The 13117-nt window shown below is 36.6% G+C and overlaps 1 long non-coding RNA gene across 1 annotated transcript; it reads right to left on the reverse strand.

Annotated features, from left to right (window-relative positions):
* Positions 1 to 251: 251 nt before the first annotated feature.
* LOC140180386 (uncharacterized) lies at positions 252 to 5427 on the reverse strand. Its single transcript, XR_011874588.1, has 2 exons — positions 4138 to 5427; positions 252 to 1021 (listed from the first exon to the last, which is right to left on the reverse strand). It is a non-coding gene; the product is annotated as an uncharacterized lncRNA (long non-coding RNA).
* Between the last annotated feature and the right edge of the window lie 7690 nt (positions 5428 to 13117).

The following is a 13117-nucleotide window of genomic DNA, read 5'->3' on the forward strand; positions in this document are numbered from 1 at the left end:
AAAAATAATAAAAATATATAATAAAAATATTTATCTTACAGATAGTACAAGCATATCATTATTAAAAGTAATATTTAATTTTATTTATCTTACTTCTAAAAAAAAATTTGTTAATACTATTATTAGTTTAGGTAATGTGACTGAAGACTCTGAAAGAATTATTATTTTATTTTTTAGAGGAACAAAATTTATAATAAATAATGCACTATTGTTTGCTAAGTATTTAAGAAATTTGTTAAATTTTAAAGATATTCGCCAAAATGGATATCATATTGAGACTATGAATGAGACAAATGATATGTACCTATACATCACAATTAGTGATTCAAATACAAAAGTTATACTGGAAAAATACCTTCACTTTCATTTGGTTATATTATACTAAAATTAGTACTATTGAATTACATGCTATTTTTTTTTTGAAGGAAAATGAGCTCAACATATTTAGTGGAGCATACAAGAAAACATAATAAACAGTTTTGCAACTCCTATATTATCTTCGGTATAGCCATCAACAACATGAGTTACCTTTCGCACCACTCTGTAAAGTAACCAAACGTCTTAGCAACGCAATCTACCACTTCCGCTATCTTGTTCTGAAAAATGACTTCATTTCTACACGACCAGATGTTCCATATAACTGAGAAGAATCCCACTAACCATGTTTTTCACACATCTTTTCTCAAATTCATCGTCCTCCAGCTCTCAAAATGTTCTTTTATGGAACCTGGGAAGCTCCAAACAAGACCCACATGACTTATCCATGCGCAAACACCTGCCAAGCAAACTCACACGTAACAAACAAATGTTGTACAGTTTCAATTTCCTTACTACACATAACACAGATGTTATCACTTTGTTCAATGATGCCTAATCTGCTCAAGCGATCCTTTGTATTAACTCAGCCTACCAGCACGAACCAAGTAAACAACTCTACCCGCGGTGGAACAATTCCTTGCCATATTTCATTTGTAAACTTATAGCTGAGGATATCATCCGTCAATGTCTGTACCTGCAAAACCTGCACAAATGAGTTAGTGGTATAAACGCCTTCTTTATCAAATTTCCACACCACTCTATCTTGTGTGTCTGCTATCAGTCTCACAGCTTGCAAGATCTCAAGCATTTAGTTCAAACTGTCGGTCTCCCATTGACGGAGTTCCCTCCTCCAATGGAAGTTCCAAACCCACTCTATCCCATCCCAAAATTCACACTCCCCAATCACGGATCCCTTATTATCTGAAATTAAGTAGAGTCTTGAAAAGGAGTCTTTCAGCTTCCCCGACTGTAGCCATGTATCTTCCCAAAATCTGGTTAGTCTACCATCGCCTACTTCCATAGCCAGCCCGTCAATCATCTTCTATCTGACATGCTGCTCCTTGATTTGCAAGTGACAAATATCTCTCCACGGACCCCCTTTTGCTAGTATAGCTTGAGTAGACAATAGCTGCCCAAGGTTCAGATTATTGCATGAGCACACTACCTTCTTCCATAGAGGGCATTTTTCCTTAGAGAATCTCCACCACCATTTAAACAACAATGCGGTATTACGAATCATCGCATCTCCCACACCTAGTCCCCCTAGTTTCTTCGGTGCCTGTATCATCTCCCATTTTACAAGAGCCAGTCTAGGTCATCCGTCGTCCTTCCCCCAAAAGAATCTTCTTTGCAATGAGATTTTTTTTTTCCACCGTAAATGGCATTTTATACAAGCTCAAATAGTACGTAGGTAGACTATTAATCACAGATTTAATGAGAACCAACTTCTCCGGTTTACTGAGCACCTTTGCTTTCCACAAACTCAGATTCTCCTCCACCTTATCTATTACTGGCTTCCATGTTTTTACTAGCCTCGGGTTTGCACCTAAATTAATTCCTAAATACTTCACTGGTAGATTTGCCGCCTGACATCCTAATAATCTGCACATTTGACTCACCCACGCCTGACTGCAATTTACCGGTATCAAACTAGACTTGTCAAAGTTAATGCTCAATCCCAACGTGACCTCAAAACACTTCAGGAGCCTCTTGTAGTTTCTCACTGTCTCCTCCTCTGGTGGGCAGAACAATATAGTGTCATCAGCAAATTAAAGGTGAGATAGCTCTACATTGTCCCTGCCAACTAATAGAGGAGATATTCTCCTATTTCTTACCGCCTCCCCGATCATCCTGTTCAGCACATCTACAACGAGGACGAATAGAAAAGGTGATAACGGGTTGGCTTGTCGAAGCCCTCTTTCCATCTTGAACGGTTTGGATGGAGCCCCATTAATCATTATAGATATAGAAGTTGATCTAATGCACTCTGCAATCCATGCCCTCCATCTTCTACCGAACCCCATCTTTTCCAGCATAATATCAATAAAATTCCATTTGACTCTATCATAGGCTTTCTGGAAGTCCAATTTGATGATAGCTGATGCCTTCTTCTTCATTTTTAGCCACTATACAGTTTCACAGGCAATTAACGCTCCATCATGTATTCGCTTGCCTTGACAAATGCACTCTGTGATTCTCCAACCAATCCTGGCATTACGCTCCTCATTCTTCTTGTCAACACTTTTGATATGACCTTGTAGATGCAACCAACCATACTGATCGGTCTAAGGTCCTTTATCTCCTTCGCGCCCACAAACTTTGGAGCCAACGCTACCCAAGTAATATTGGAGTCTGCTGGTAGTCTCTCTGTCTCAAAGAAGCTTATCACAGCTTTAGTGAATTCCACCCCAATTTTCTCCCAACATCTTTTTATAAAATTCATGTTATATCCATCGCTACCTGGAGCCTTAGATGATTCACAGTCCCATATTGCCACCTTTACTTCCTCCACTGTCGATAACACCTCTAGTGCTTGGGCTTCCTCCATCTCCAAGCGATTGACTAACCCATCTCGAAAACTGATATTTGGCGACTCGTCCTAGTGGTATAGGTTCCTGTAGAAATCTCTAATTGCCACCTTAATCCGCGCATAATTCCTTACCAACCTTCCATTAATCACTAGAGACTAAATCCGGTTATTCATTCTCTTTGCTGATGCAATATTGTGAAAGTACCTGGTATTCCTATCCATCTCCTTGGCATGATGAGACCTAGACATTTGCTTCCAGTGTATATCTTGCCTCTCATACTATACCTCATAACATCTTACCAGTGCCTTTCTTCTTACTTCCACTGTACCATCGTATACACCGTTGCTAACCATGTCATCCACTTTCTTAATCTCGTCCTCAAACCTTTGGATCTTCTCACGTATATTCCCAAAGTGCTGCTTGTGCCATCTACACAGTGGTTTTGCCAGTGCCTTCAGTTTGTCCAGGAACTGCACATTGCCCAATCCCTCCATTATTCCTTTATCATCTTTAGAAATCCTTCATGCGTGAACCATGCGTCTAAACTGCGGAATGGTCTTGGTCCCTGAGCTATTCTTCTATCTTCCACTATCAGAGGACAATGATCTGAAAGGCCCCTCGGGCCTCCTCTTAGGTGAGTATCTGGGTATGCATCTAGCCATTCCAAGCTAACCAGGCTTCTATCAATACGGCTGCAGGACTGGCCTCTAAACCATGTATACTTGCGATCATTGATTGCCAAATCCACCAACTCCATATCATTGAGCCATGCTTTGAAGTCTTCAGCAGAAGCTGACAAGTTGGTCGCCCCTTTTCTTTCCTCTATATGCACAATCTCATTAAAATATCCTATGTAGAAAAATTGGGTTTGACACAATCCTGTAATATAACTTAATTCCTCCCACATTAAGAGTTTTTCGTCTCTCACATGCGGGCCATACACCAGACAAATTGCACAGTAAAAATTATCTTTGGCCATCACTCCTTCTACACAAAACCACCTATCTCCTTTATAGCAATTCATCAATTTAAATACTGATTCATCCCAAATTAATAGTAAACCTCCGGACGCTCCAACAGAATTAACACACTCCCAATTAGCTCTATCATTACCCCAAATTCTAGCTGCATCATATTTATTCACCTCTTCTTTTTTTTATTTCTATCAACCTAAACATATCTAATCTAAACTTATTTTTGAAGTTTCTGATCATGTTTAGTTTTGCAACACCTCTCAACCCCCTAATATTCCAAGAGCTTAAAATCATTTATAAATTTTATTACACACCTGCTTACGACATTTTGGGCGACTTCTTTTGACTATCTTCGCTTCAGAGCTATGGCCTCACTTTGCTCCTGGAGGATTGCCATGATGTCTTCCTCATCACTGCATGGTATTGCTCCTAATTCGACTGCCAATTTCCAGGCCTCTTTATTCTCCGCCATTTCCTCTTCCCAGCTCCGAATTTGCATTCCTCTGCACATCGTTGAGTCTTCTTGCATATCCACGTCTGTGCCAAACTCTTCCACTACTTGGTCCTCAGGTTCTCCTGTTTTTCCAAGCCCAGAAGTTTCTCCCAGGCCCACGACTTCCCCCGCCATGAACTTCCTGCCTTCTGTATCACCGGTTACACGTTCCTCTTCTTGTGCATCCATTTTTGTCATTTCAATTGTACCCTCATATAGCTTCTGTACATCTCTAGCCTTTCCCCTTCCCTCCACCTCAACTTGCTCTGGATTACTAATCTTCCTGTTGGTACCTTCAAATTGGTGGTCAGTTGTAGCGGCTCCTGCCCCCTGTTCATGCTCGTCATGGCCGCACCTTGCTCCCTCCTCCGCATTTACACCAGCCTGCTGCCCATGGCTTCCTTCTTCTCCAGTAGCTCCTTGCACTCCGCCGCAGTCACGCTGTGCGATAGCAAGCCCGCCCCCAACCGCATCCTCTTCTCTTCGCTAGCATCCTGGTAACATTAAAGGAACCGGCTGATTCAGAGCGCAGACTTCCAACCGGGACATGCCTTCTCCAACTTGTTCGCACTTCTCATGGCTGCCCCTTGCTCCGTCCCCCGCATCCGCCACTGTAGGCTGTCCCTCTCTCGTTGCTTCCCCAGCAGTTTGTAGCGCTGCGCAGTAATCCCTTTGGTCGCTCGCACTCTCGCCTAGGCTTTCAGTATCGTATCTCCGCTGGCGTCGTGCAACTAGAAGAGGAGGCACTGGGTTTTTCGCTCCTTCATCAGACCGGGTCAACACATCTTCAACCGGGTCAGCCCTACCCGATCCTGATAGCACAAGGCCAGCCTCCTTCCTTTGGGCCTTGGTCTTCTTTTTTTTTTTACCACCATCCTGTTTCAATTTGTTGGGCCTTTTTGTCTTCAGCCCATTAATGAATCACCCCTTGATTTTTGAATGCCTTTTTTCCTGACCAAAAAAGGAATATTCCCTTCAAATCTCCTCATAATTATATGATAGAGTACAATCTGAGTCTTCATCTGTTTGATTTGCAACTGACGCCTTGAAATTTTCCTTCCCCTTGATTATTGCATCATTAGTACCCACATAATTGCAATTTGAATTTTGAACATTCTATTCATTTAATTCATACGGTAAAATCCCAATTTTTCCCTTGTGTTGTTCTTTGTTCCGTTGTTCCACCACCGTAAGTTCCGCTGCCGGATCCCTACTGACCGCCATTGGCTCTACTCTGCGACTGACTTCCTCCCTTCCTTTATCATTCTGCATATATTCCCTTACCACTACGCGACCAGCTTCTTGGTCTACCTTCATGTCCGAAAAGCATTCTTCTCTATACACCTCTCCACCCGCCTCTTTTACAAGGACGTCGAATTTGCTCGTCCCAATAGTGACATGAATCCACTCATTAATCATACCAAACATACATGTGTCAATCATAACTCGGCCAACACTAAACGAGTTACATGTTTTTGTTAAATCGTCACACCTTACCACCTCCCCCTATTGACCTCCCAATTTGGTAAAGGTCTCCGTTGACCAAGCACGCAACGGTACTCCATAGCACTCCAACCATACTCTTCTTGTCTCACTCCTCTCACTCTCATCCCATCTCCATACCATATGGAATAGTTTTAAAAGCTCGTTCATTCTGAATGTGTATGCTTCCTCCGCACTAGATACCGTGTCAAACGTTAGCATTGCTTTGTAAGCGCCCAATTCCTGTACATGCGTCACGCACGGCCATTCATTATGAATCTTTTGGAGGAGTGCCTGAAAGTTAATCATCGTCTTTGTTCCTCCCACAATACTCCTTTGTAACCATACCACATTATCTTTTGCCACTGATATTTCTATTTTCTTGGTCCACCCATTTTTATTCGAGTCCTTAACAACTGTCTCTCTCGGCATCTTTTCCACCTTCTCTTCTTCCTTCCTTGGCTCCCTATGTTTCTGCTGCATGCTGTATTCTTCCCCTTGTCTTGTGGCACTCTCTATTTCTTTTCCTTTGGTCTCTTCCACGTCGGATTTCCTTCTATACCTTGCTTCTGCTACAAACATTCTTTTCCCCCTCAACACCATATTATTCATTTCTGCAATCGCCTTCAATGCTCCTCCCTTTGTTGTGTACCGCACGAATGCAAAGAGATAAATCTGTTCGTTCTTGTTCTTTCTTGACAGGTAGATGACTATAATCCTGCCCGTCCAGTTGAACAGACTGAAAATTTCTCATTTTGATATATCCACCGGTAGATTGTCTACAAATACAGAGAAAGAGTCCAGCTCCAATCGATGATACTCTTCCTTGTTCCAGATTCTAGGATCTTTTCCGTGACTGGTCGTTGCCTATTGCTACCCCTCCCATTGTTCCCCCACCCCGTGTTTTCCATCACTTGCGCTCGCTCTCTCATTCTCTCACTTCCTCAGCCCAATAACCTTGTCAGTGCACTTACTGTAACAATAATCACATGCTATTGTAAATCAGAAGTATACTAATCTAAATAATTTCATTATTTGGCATGACCGATTGGGTCATCCTGGAGTAACTATGATGCGAAAGATTATTGAAAACTCACATGGACATTCGCTAAAAAATTGGAAGATTATTAAATTTAGTGAATTTTATTTGTGCTATATGTTCTAAGAAAAAGGTAATTTTAAGACTATCATCAGTAAAGATTGGATTTGAATCTCCTAAATTTTCGGAAAGGATTAAAGGCGATATATGTGGACCAATTCATTCACTATGTGAATCTTTTAGATATTTTATGGTTCTAATATATGCATCTTCGAAATAGTCACACATAGGGGCGAAGCTAGACAATATTTAGCAAGGGGCCAATATTTTTTTAGTTTTTTTATTTTAACAAAAAATAAAAAATAACTATATATATAATTTTAATTAAAAATAACAACTAAGACTTAGAATTTACTTTTTATAAGATAATTGAACATATCGTATATTAAAATAATTAGACACAAATATCTCAAAACTAATTTCAAATATTGTAATATATAGGTTGTTGCATACTTACTTTAGAATCTTCAAATACTATTCAATTTCTTTTTAAATATTTCCTGCAAAATTATTGAAAAATGTATTATGCTTCATGTAAATAATTTAAATCACAATCATAACTTATACAATGAAAAAATTAATAATAATATTACTAGAGCTGAAATGAATTAAAATTTGTAATTTACATAGACAATTGAGCTTGACGTTTTTTCTTGATTCAAAGTTATCTATTATTGAATCTGTACTGAAAGTAGCTGCAATTTCTTTCTCAATGTAAATAACTAAATTATCTGCACGAAATTCGTCTGCCATTTTATCCTGAAGCCTTATTTTAACAATTTTCATTACCGAGAAAGCTCTTTCTGTTGTTGCTGTAGATACTGGAAGAGTCAAGACATTGCGAATCAGTTTATTAACCAAATGATAAGTTCTTGATTTTCCCGTTTCTTTTAATTGTTGACATAACTCAGAAAGTGTCCCAACATCTTTTAGATGATTCGATATATCAAATGCATAATGTTGCAATTGAGCATTGAAAAGAATTCTTTCATGATTAGAAAAACCTGAAGGATAAAACTTTTCAACTAACTTGTATATATTTTGAATATTAAACAACTTAAAATTGTCTTTAGGGTCCAAAGCAGTACTTAAAGTCAAAAGCTCCATGGTTTCCTCATTGAATCTACTATTTAACTCTTGTATTTGAGAGTCAATTGTTGCCAAAAATACATCTACTCGATAATGATGCTCAATTGTTATCTTTAGTTTATGAGATTGACCTCTTCCAACCGTGTATTGCGTACTCATATCAGATATGTCAATTTCATGTTTCTCACAAAACTTCTTAACAATCTCAAGTAAATTACACCAATCATTATCCCTCAATTTTTGAAGAAGTAATTTTAATGTGAAAGCAACATACATTGCATTCAAAATATTTTGAGATTTTTGTTGTAATGCTTGGCATAAAATATTAATAATCCCCATAATTTCCTTCATCAATTCAAATGTAATGAAAAAACAAATTCAAATGAGGATAGTACTTTATTGACACCATAAGCCTTACCTCTTTGAGCAGAAATTGTACCATCATCAATAATGTTATTGAGAACGGTATGAGTAGTTGCAAACATTCTTATCAAGTTATAAATAGAATAAAAGTGAGAACTTCATCTTGTATCTCTAGTTTTTTGTAATGTGCCCACTTGATTTGCACCTTGACCTGTTTCTAGCTCATCATTGGCAATCAGTTTTGCATTTTCAATTTCTTGAGCTTCTTGTAGTTGATCATGTTGTCTGCAAGATGCACTAACAATATTTACAATAGCATTCAATTGTGTGAAAAACTCATGAATTTGAAGTACTTTCCTTGAAGCAGCCACTAGTGCTAACTGCAATCTATGAGCAAAATAATGGACATAATATGCTTGTCGGCAATCATTGAGAAATAAAGCTTGTAAACTACTCCATTCCCCTCTCATATTGCTAGCACCATCATACCCCTGACCTCGAATATTTTCAATTTGGAGATTATAAATAGAAAGCATATATACCAATTCTTTTTTCAAAGTCAAAGCACTAGTATCACTAATATGTACAAGATCAAAGAAGCGTTCACGAACAAAATCATCCACATCAACAAATTTCAAAATAATAGCCAGTTGCTCCTTTTTAGATTCATCACAGCTTCATCAATGATGATACAAAATTTGGCATCTCCAATATCTTTTCTAATTGAGTTTCTCACCATTATAGCAAGAACACATAGAATTTCTTTATGAACATCACTTGAAGTATATTTAACAAATCTAGGAACATTTTTTAAAACAAGCTTCTGGACACTACTATTGTAAGAACCCAAAAACTTTAACAATTCAATAAAGGTACCTCGATTATTTGAACTCGAGCTTTCATTATGGCCTATATAAGTGTAACCTTAAAAAGTCAACCGTCTAACACAATCCATAGATACTCTAAGTCTACGTCAATTATTCTCAATTTCCTCTGATGTTTATCATTTCATAAGTGTATCAACATGTTGTGAATGCTTCATCAAATCATCTTACCCTGTGATGGAACGAATTGGGACCTTTGCCAATGTGATTCAAACAAGGACAATCTTTTTCACTATTTATCTTCTTCTAATTCCTGAAGCTATTTTCAATGAAAGCATTTGAACTTATGTTGATTGAAGATTCCATAGTAAATAGGTAGCATGGTAAAAAATATATAGCGTCATCTTCAATAGAATACTCTAACATGAAGGGTATAATTCAAACCAAGAAGCTTGAAAATGACGACGATGACTTGTATCGCTCGAGAATGGATAATTATCAAGTATGGTTGATTTGGTCCAACTTTAAGATAAGCTTGACGAATTTCATCTCTTTTACTTGGATAAAACTTTCAAATCATTGGTCAAAATCCTGGATCTCTTACCAAATGACATACTTCTATTTGTTCAGGATTAAGTCGTTGTGGGCGCTTTGACCTTGAACTATCTTGTTGAGGAGTTCAAGTATTTATGTTTGATGCCTCAAGTATTGAAGAGGTTGGTGTTGATGTAACAATATTAGAAACATCTTCACTCTTCTGGCTAGTCCTTTTAAAAAAAGTGTTTATTATTTTCATCTTGCCCATGATTCAACTAAATTCTTACAATTGAGAATTTACATAGATAATAGATAATAAGATAAATATTATGCAACTTAATTAAACTCAATTAATTTTTTATAAATCAATAATATCAATATCATAAACAATTAATAATGGGAGAAAAAATTAAAAACAATACATGCTAGAATAGCATTATAATTACATGATTATCATCTTCAATTTCTTTCAAAAACCTAAATTATTATTATAAGATTATAAACTAGATAAATAAATAAATACATAAATTATTCAAAAACAAACAAATAAAAGAAATAACTTACAAAAGAAAGAAGAATGAGAAATAATAATGAAAGACGAAAGACTACTTGCTATCTTGTAAGTTGTAATGATAATGAAAATATGGAGTGATATTTTGTTTTCTGTTTGAAAAAAGAAAGAAGAATTGAAGAAGTGATTTGTTGGCCTGTTGTTGTTGTCGTTTCAGATTCTCTTCACTTTTAATATGGATTAGGACTTTTTTTTAACTAAGCATATGACCCATGGCCCAAATAACACACTAGTTTCAAATTATTCTTTGCTGCACCCACTTTTTGAATGAGAATTACGAAAAGTTATATAAGGTTTATCATCGGCTTAGAATTTCTTCTCGATAAGAGAAAATAACTTCGTTGCACGTATAGTTCCAAATCGACAAATAATACTCAATCAAAGTTTAATTTTAGTTGTCACAAGTCAAACCCAATAAAAATAACCGAGAGTATTAGTCCTGGGTCGTTCTCCTTAGGAATCACAATCGAGTGCTCAATTATTGGTTATGAGTTTCAAGGGGTTGGGTTGATAAAACAAGAAATTAAAAAGGACAAGGAATGTAAATCAAACAACTAAGGAAAATAATTACTAAAAAGGAGGCATTCATGGCAAGGATTGAGAATTAAGACTTTCTATCCTAGTCATTAATTATTATACAATAGTTAACAAGAGCTAATCATATTTCGTCATCTCCAACATCGGAAGAAGGTACAATGTTATCTTCACATTGAGAGAAAGTCAAATAAGACTAGTTAATCTCAATCCATAAGTCCTAATCAACTTACTAATTGAATTAGCAAGAGATTAGAGTCAATGAAAATAATATTAACTAACAACTCTTGATCACCAACATAAGTTGGGTATCAATGACTCAAGATTGCCTAATTTCTCTTTCCAAGCCAAGAATGCTCAAAAAGCTATAGCAACATCCAACCAAGCATTTTATCAAATACTTGGAAGGCATAAAATAAAAGCATGGTAAAATTACAAGAACTATAAAATCTAACAACTACCAATTGCAAGGAAACAATAATAACAACTCAATTAAACAACAATAAACAAAGAAACATCAAATTGTATTAAATGAAATTAAAATCAACAAAAGTGTTCATAAACTATAAAGAGGCATAAAAGAGAAATTAACAAGAAGAAATAGGAGAAGATTGAAGCAAATCAACAAGGAAAAATAAAGAAAACTAAATCAAAACAAGTAATTAAACCTAAATCTAAGAGAAGACTAAACTAAGAACCCTAATTTCTAGAGAGAAGAGTGAGCTTCTCTCTCTAGAAACTACATAAAGTATGGTCCTAATCTAATCTAATTGCTCCCCCTCTTGTCCAATCTTGAATTCTGCATCAAATAGCCTCAGAAAAGAGTTGGATTTGGGCCTGGAAAGATCAGAAATCGCCCCCAGCATCTTCACTTTAATGAGGTCACGTGATCAGCGTTACGCGTGCGCGTGGGTGACGCGTGCACGTCGCTGATAGATTTCCTTCTCATGCATACGCGTGGATGATGTGTGCGCGTGGCCTTAAGTCCTCCAAATGCTCATTTCTTCATGAATTCTCCACTTTGCATGCTTTTCTCTTCATCTCTTCCATCCAATCCTTGCCTTATAAGCCTGAAATCACTCAACAAACATATCAAGGCATCGAATAGGATTGAAGTGAATTAAATTTAGCTATTTTAAGGGCTAAAAAGCATATTTTCACTCTTAAGCACAAATTAGGGAGAATTACAAAAGCATGCTATTTCATTGAATAAATGTGAGATAAGTTGATAAAATCTCCTAAATTCAACACAAAATTGGGGTTTATCAAACCTCCCCACACTTAAACTAAGCATGTCTTCATGCTAAACTCAAAAAAGATACAAGAAGTATCAACATTTATTCAATGCAAACTATCTAAATGCAATCTATCTACATGAATGCAACTACTTGATCAAAATAAATCAATCTCCAAGAAAGTATATATGAACATAAGGGCTAGAGGTATTAACAACCAAGTCAAATCCACAATTGAATTGAGTTATTGAAAAGAATTCACAAACTTGCAATAAAAGAGATGATAACCGGTGGAAACATGTGATTGAGCAATCGAACCCTCACCGGATGTGTGTCCGCTCTAGTCGCTCAAGTGTATAGGGTTGATTCACTCAATTCTCCTCTAATCATGCTTTCTAAGATTTGTTTTTCATCTAACAATCAACAATTATTCAATGCATGCATACAAATATCATGAGGACTTATCCATGGGTTGTAATGGGGCTAGGGTCAAGGTAAGAATTTATTTGGTTAGGTAGACTAGAATTTGAATCTTTGATTAACTTAAACTTTCTACCTAACCTATGACAACCTATACTATTTAGAGCAAACCTAACTACCCATTCTTCACTTTTTCACACACTCATGCATTCTCTTTTTTATCACAACCTATATGCATTGATTATTATTGCTTTACTTTGGGGCATTTTGTCCCCTTTTTATTGCTTCCTTTTTTTTCTTTTCTTTTTTTTCTCTTTCTACAATTTTTCTTTTATTTTTCTTTTGTTTTTCTCTTTTTCTTTTGATAAATTATATACAAAGGTACCAATGCATATGGTTTAAATATATAATGCATGAGTATGTACCCAATTTCTAAAATTTTTAACAAAAATACCAAAAATACACTTTTATCTCTACCCAGTGTTCCTAACTCTCCCACAATTAAATGATAAACACTCTCACTAGTCTAAGCTAATCAAAGATCCAAACAAGGGACATTTATTATTTTTCGCTTTACGGCTAGTAATGTGCTAAAATTAAGAACAAATGGGTTTAGCATAGGCTCAAAGTTGGCTAACAACGAAAGA

This window comes from Arachis hypogaea, chromosome 16 (genome assembly GCF_003086295.3).
Source record: "Arachis hypogaea cultivar Tifrunner chromosome 16, arahy.Tifrunner.gnm2.J5K5, whole genome shotgun sequence".
In the NCBI taxonomy this organism is placed as follows: Eukaryota; Viridiplantae; Streptophyta; class Magnoliopsida; order Fabales; family Fabaceae; genus Arachis; species Arachis hypogaea.